Genomic DNA, 7,081 nt, shown 5'->3' on the forward strand with positions numbered 1-7,081 from the left:
GAGAAAGCACACAACACCCACAAATGACCAAATTAGTAGGAACAAGCATTTTACCATTTCAATTCATTCAGATATCTTTTATTTTGACAAGGAATTTCTTTCCATCTTTTCCTTATAATACACGCAGATAGTAGGGCTGCAACGATACACAAAATTCACGGTTCGGTTCGATTCTTTGGTGTCACGGTTCGATATTTTTTCGATACAAAAAAAATGTTCATGCCTTTTTAATTTGTCATTTATTAAAATTATAAATATATATTTTAACTCAAAAGTACAGTTTTTAAATTTAATGTTGCTGAAACAACAAAGTAACAAAATAATAAATCTATCTGATGGAGGAATCACTCATCTTTGGAAAAGAGAGTTTATTACAGAGAAATGGCTCTTTCCCAAATAAAAGCTATACTATACGCTTCTTCTGGGCTATATTCTCAGCAGAATGTTAAACATATCAGGTCCCCATAAGGAGAATCATGTGCTAACGGCTGTCTAAATGACTCGGGTAAAGTTTGTAGCATGCGTGCTTGTTGTTTTTGTCTGCTTCCACTTGTCTTTGCACTAGGATGCTGTCGGAGTAAATGTGCAGTCATATTCATTGTGTTCCCACTAGTGCTGTCAGCGTTAATCTCGTTGAAATGACGTTAACGCCACAACACAGCAAATCTCCGTTAACGAGCTACCACGGATCGCCCCGTGCATGGGGCTGGACGGCCAACACGTTAACAAGCTAACTTCGCTAACACACTAGTTCCCACCCATGTAATTGAGCATTGCGTGGCACATCCGACATACTGTTTTACTTTTGTCCATGACGCGCTTACCTTCAGGGTCATACGTCACATGAAAACCAAAATAGTTCCAAACGCCAGAATGAGGGTGGGGGAGGTTCAATTTGCCATGTTGCAACGAGAGCTTAACTTCTGTCTCGCTAGCTTGCCCTGCGCTCAGTGAATCTGCGTTCGACTACTCCGCCTAGGCTGCACTGTCGAGCGCAGATCCACTGAGCGCTCAACACAGTGCACACTTTTGTCAAATCACATGCCAAAAATTTGGGGGTTATACTTGACAGCAATTTCACCTTTGAAAAACAAATTAGCTCAGTTGTACAGCGGTCTTTCTTCAAACTGAGGCTTTTATCTAAGGTGAGATCATTTTTATCTTTTAAAAACTTTGAACGAGCGATTCATGCTTTTATTATATCCCAGCTGGACTATTGTAACTCCTTATATGCTGGAGACAGCCAGACCTGCCTGGCAAGGCTGCAGTTGGTCCAGAATTCTGCAGCTCGTCTTCTGACACGTACTAAAAGATGTGAACACATTTCCCCGGTACTTGCCTCCCTTTATTGGCTCCCTGTCCGCTTAAGAATTAATTTTAAAATTTTATTGTTGACTTACAAAGCCCTGAATGGACAGGCTCCCGGGTATTTGTCTGACCTCTTGCAGACTTATACCCCCCTTAGATCTCTTAGATCAAGTGATCTTTTGCTTTTAGCTGTACCAAGGTCGAGGCTGGTTCATAGAGGTGATCGAGCATTTGCAGTCGTAGCGCCTAAGCTGTGGAATAATTTACCCCTACACATCAGACAGGCTCATACTGTCAATCTTTTTAAATCTTATCTTAAAATGCATTTTTATTTACTGGCTTTTAATACAGCATGAGAGTTATTTGTTAATTCATATTTGGTGTTTGCCTTTAATACTCTAAGTTGTTTTTATTATGTATGTTGTATTCTTGTACAGCACTTTGGTCAACGCTCCTGTTGTAATTAAATGTGCTATATAAATAATTAAACTATTAAACTATTAAACACAGACAGCATCATCAGAAGGAAAGTTGATAAAATAAATAAAAAATTTTGTATTGTTCAATACATATGCGTACTGAACCGAAAGCACTGTATCGAATGGTTCAATATCGATACGAGTATTGTTGCACCCCTAGCAGATAGAGTGCAAAAAGCAGTGCTTCAGAAGCAGTTTCAGCAGTGTTGCATTACTCCCTTTTATTTTAGCAATCTGGTACTGACAGAAATGTAATGACTTTAATTCATATTAATAGAATTGGAGAAGTAAATTTGTAATAGTGACAACGGATCGAGTTGGCAAAGATCTCATTTATTAAGCCAGGTTTGTCACGGTGGTGGACGGACTCAGGCACAGACTGAGGTAGCATGGTTCAACAACACTTTATTAATCACTCCAGTGCGCTATGTACACGTGAAGGGGGGGTGGAGAGAAACACCAGGGTCCCGGGGATCAATAGGCCGGGGAAACACACTTCTTCACACTTGCTCCGCTCCTTGTCCAAACACTCCTCACACGAGCAACCCACTCACACTCACGGGGTCAAAACGGGCGGGTCCAAATAAACCTATAAACATAGACGAGGGTAAGTCGGCGGCAAGCACGGGAACAACTGATTCACAATGAAGCCAGGCAATAGTGATGAGGGTTACTCAATATTCGAGCAACGAATAGCTCAGAGCCCCAGCCTTAAGAAGAGCCAGGGATCAACTGCAATTCATTCGAGATCAGCTGCAGGTGCGTGGGCCAAGGGCAGGAGCCCAATCAGAGCTCCGCCCAGGCAGACAGGTAGGAGAGAGAGAGGGAGAGAGAGAAAAACAACAAAAACTTGTGGCCACACTGGGCTGGCCGGGGAGGCACAGGGACCATGACAGTACCCTTCCCCCCCCCCCCCCCTCCCCCTCAACGGGAGCCTCCCGGTGACCCACCAGGCTTACCCGGGTGCAGGCAGTGGAAGTCCCGGAGCAGACCTCTATCCACGCTAGCCGACCGGGGCACCCAGGAACGTTCCTCTAGCCCGTAGCCCTCCCAGTCAACCAGGTACTGAAATCCCCGGCGCCGGGAGTCCATGACGCACGAGACGGTGTAAACCAGCTGGCCATCCACGAGCCGGGGGGGCGGCGGGGCCTCGAACGAGGGCACACCGGGCTGAAGACCACTGGCTTGACCTGAGAGACATGGAATACATCATGAACATGCATATTGCGTGGCAGTGCCAATCGGACGGATGCAGGGTTGATTATAGCACTGATTTCAAATGGGCCGATGAAGTTGGGGGAGAGTTTTTTCGATTCGGCACGTAAGGGCACGAATCGAGTGGAGAGCCATACCTTCTGCCCCACCACATATTCAGGGGCGGCTGTCCTCCGGTGGCAATCCGCGAGCGCTTTATTGCGTTCCTTCATCCGGAGTAAAGCCGCCTGAGTGGCCCGCCAGGCCCTGCGACACATGCGGAGGTGATGTCGGACAGATGGAACAGTATGCTCACCTTCAACCATGGGAAACAGAGGTGGTTGGTATCCCAGAGACGCATTGAAGGGTGACACGCCGGTAGCAGAGGATGTGTGACTGTTGTGAGCATACTCCATCCATGGCGGAAGGATGGAAGCCAGAGGAGAGGCTGACCTTGGCTCCTATGGCAGAGCAGAACTCCTTCCACACCCGTGACGTGAACTGAGGGCCCCGTCCGAGACAATGTCCTCAGGGATGCCATGGAGCCGAAAAACATGTGTGGTGAGGAGTCGAGCAGTCTCCAAGGCTGTAGGGAGCTTAGGAAGCGCAATGAAATGGGCAGCTTTGGAGAAACGGTCAACAATGGTCAATATTGTAGTGTTACCTGCAGATGGTGGCAGACCAGTGATGAAATCCAGAGAGATGTGGGACCAGGGTCGGCTGGGTGTGGAGAGTGGCTGCAGACGTCCAGACGGGTGTTGATTGGAGTGCTTATTTTGAGCACAAGTGGTGCAGGCGGTTACGTACTCCCGTGAGTCTTTAATGAGGGCGGGCCACCAGAAATACCTGCGCAGGAATGCAGTGGTGCGGTTAACTCCTGGATGGCAGGAAAAATGGGCTGTGTGAGCCCACTGGAGCATTTGGGACCGGACAGCCGCCGGAACGAAGAGTTGATCAGGGGGGCCCGTGCCAGGATCAGGGTCGGTTTCTTGTGCCTCCCGGACGAGCTCTTCGATCTCCCACGTAACGGCTCCAATAATACAGGAAGCAGGCAGAACAGATCCAGGGTCAGACTTCTCTCCGACTGGAGCGAATTGCCAGGAAAGAGCGTCTGGTTTAACGTTTCGGGAGCCTGGCCTGTAAGTGATGGTGAAATTAAACCGGGTGAAAAACAAAGCCCACCTGGCCTGCCATGTGTTGAGCCATTTCGCCGAGCGGATGTATTCAAGGTTTTTATGATCAGTCCATACAATAAACGGCTGTGCGGCCCCCTCCAGCCAGTGTCTCCACTGCTCCAGAGCCAGCTTCACGGCCAGAAGTTCGCGGTCTCCGATGTCATAATTCTTCTCGGCTAGGGAAAGACGACGGGAGAAAAAGGCACAGGGGTGGAGCTTACCTTCGAACTGTTGAGAGAGCACGGCCCCTACTCCAGTCTCTGATGCATCCACCTCCATGATGAACTGCAGGGAGAGGTCTGGCTGGCGAAGGATTGGGGCGGTGGCGAACTGTTCCTTGAGGCAAGAGAAGACTTCCTGAGCCAGCCGGTCCCATTGGAATGGCACCTTGGGTGACGTTAACCTAGTGAGAGGTAGAGCAACTTTACTAAAATCCCTGATGAAACGTCTGTAGAAGTTAGCAAACCCCAGAAGGCGCTGAAGCTGCCGGCGATCGGGTGGTTTGGGCCAGTCCAACACTGCCTGAACGTTTGCCGGGTCAGGTTTCAAATCCCCTCTGGTGATGATGTAGCCCACAAATGCCACTGAATCCATGTGGAAGTCGCATTTCTCTCCTTTAACAAAGAGCCTATTTTCCAGTAGGCGCTGCAGGATCTGCCTTACATGGACCTCATGTTCCGCTTTAGATTTGGAGAAGACGAGAATCTCTTCTAAGTAGACAAAAGCACATCGGTCAGGCCGAACGGCATCACAAGGTACTCGAAATGGCCCAGGTGAGTATTGAAGGCCGTTTTCCACTCATCCCCTTCACGGATTCTCACCAGATGGTAGGCGTTGCGCAAGTCCAACTTACTGAAGATCGTGGCGCCCTGGTTACAATCAGGTTACAATCTCTGCACACTGTCAGTTTAAAAAACATTAATATGTCACTTCAAACTGTTCAAATAACCCTGAAAATTGTCTTTAATATAATGGCAAAACCTTCTTTAACTTAACATTTGATATATCTCTTTGGATTGCATACCATAAATGATGGGATTGAGGCTTCCAGGGATGATGTGATACAGGACAGCAACAATTTTTCTGCTCCCTGAGTACTCAGGAAAGCGATGCAGAGTGATTATGGACATACCACTGAACAAAAAAATCAGATATACAACCAGGTGAGTGCTGCAGGTCTTCAAGGCTTTATTGTTCAAGGACTTGTTCTTAGTGGTTAGACACACCACAGTAATCTTAGTATAGGTAAGAACCATGCTACCAATAGAACCTGTGAACAAAAGCACAGTGAAAGTGAGGCCATAGACATTGTTAATGAACACATCCTCACAGGACAGGTTAAACAGTGCAGCATTGTCACAATAGGGGCTTTTGATCAGAGTTCTGCATCGGCCCAGTCTCAAGGTCAGACCGAGCAGAATCCCAACCAAAACAAAGGCCACCCCCCAGGCAGAAACTGTCAGCTTCATCAACATCTTATTTGTCATTACTGCAGCATAACGCAGAGGATTACAGATCGCTACATATCTGTCAAAGGCCATTATCATAAGCACTGTGTGAGCTGTGGTACTAAACATATGTGTGGTGAAAGCTTGGACCACACATTCATAATAACTGATGAGGCGCTCAGACGGAGGCCTCAACATGTCTACAAGCAAACGAGGGATCGTGATAGAGTTTCCAAATAAATCATTAATGGACAGATTACAAAAAAGGATATACATGGGCTGGTGAAGACTCTTGTCAACAAAAACCAAAACAGCAATGCCCACATTTGCAACAATTAGAAACAAGTAGGAGAAAAAAGAAAAAGAAACACAGCATATGTGGCTTCCTGTGGGACATTTAAACCCTCCAGCTGTATTGTGAAGATGTTGTTTTTATTTTGCATGGACCTGAAAGAACAAGACAATTTCAAAGGCATTTCAAAAGCAATCCAGTCACCATCTAAAATCACATTTTGGGTTGTCTAGACCAAAATACTAATTTTAGCTCCACAAGGGACTGATATCCACTTACGAGAACATTACACTGCCTCTGTTTTATCAAAATTTAAAACGAATTTCTTCATATGTGGCTCTCATTTTTCTTAGAAACTAAAATCGGGTAAAAAAACAAAACAGTAATTCTTTGTTTTTACATTCATTGGGTTCCAATCAGCCCAAATATCAAAGAGAAATTAAAAATGCATGCCGTGGAAGAGTTCAGGTCTTAGGAAGTTAACCCAGTTAAGAATAAGAAAACATTTCTGAGCTAACAACAATATTTTATCACATAATTTACGCTGTGAGTAAGTTAATGTTAATTCTTTTGAAGGTAAACCAAGAATAAAATATCCAGGGTCCTTTTGGATCCAATTCTTAAAGATATTACTCAGATCTTGAGATATAGAACTCCAAAATCTTTTAATTAGTTTGCATTGCCAAAAGTAATGGGAAAAGGTACAAGTTTCTTTTTGACATTTAATGGCGCCGGTGAGGTCGGCTGCCGTCACGACTGCTCCGACCACTTTTTCTTTGTCTTTGCTTTTTAAGTTAGTTTTCAGCGTTTCTAAATCGGCAAAATCATCACCATTGGGTACATTAGGTATGACAGTGACACTCTTGTTTCTATTGGTATACAATGTACTCACAATTCGAAGTTTTTAACTCCGGATCCGAGCTGGCCGAGTGAGATCTCGAGGGAGAACAAAGGGAAGCGGCGGCGGCCTAGAGGGAAGCGAGCCGGCGTCAGGAACAGGCTGAGAGCTCGTGCACACCGCACACCTCTGCCTAGCATCCTGCTCGCCAACGTCCAGTCACTGGAGAACAAGCTTGACGACCTCAGGGCCAGGATAAAGTTCCAGAGAGACATTCGGGACTGCAATCTCCTCTGCTTCACCGAGACATGGCTGAACCCAGCGGTGCCGGACCACGCCATCCAGCC

At 46.3% G+C, this 7,081-nt stretch overlaps 1 pseudogene; it reads right to left on the minus strand.

Annotated features, from left to right (window-relative positions):
* Nucleotides 1-5,119: 5,119 nt before the first annotated feature.
* LOC147320275 (olfactory receptor 8G17-like) lies at nucleotides 5,120-6,080 on the minus strand (annotated as a pseudogene).
* Between the last annotated feature and the right edge of the window lie 1,001 nt (nucleotides 6,081-7,081).

This window comes from Aulonocara sp. 'chitande type north' Nkhata Bay, linkage group LG10 (genome assembly GCF_057382095.1).
Source record: "Aulonocara sp. 'chitande type north' Nkhata Bay isolate Kocher_YH1m ecotype deep benthic linkage group LG10, A_spYH_male_GT1.1, whole genome shotgun sequence".
Lineage (NCBI taxonomy): Eukaryota > Metazoa > Chordata > Actinopteri > Cichliformes > Cichlidae > Aulonocara > Aulonocara sp. 'chitande type north' Nkhata Bay.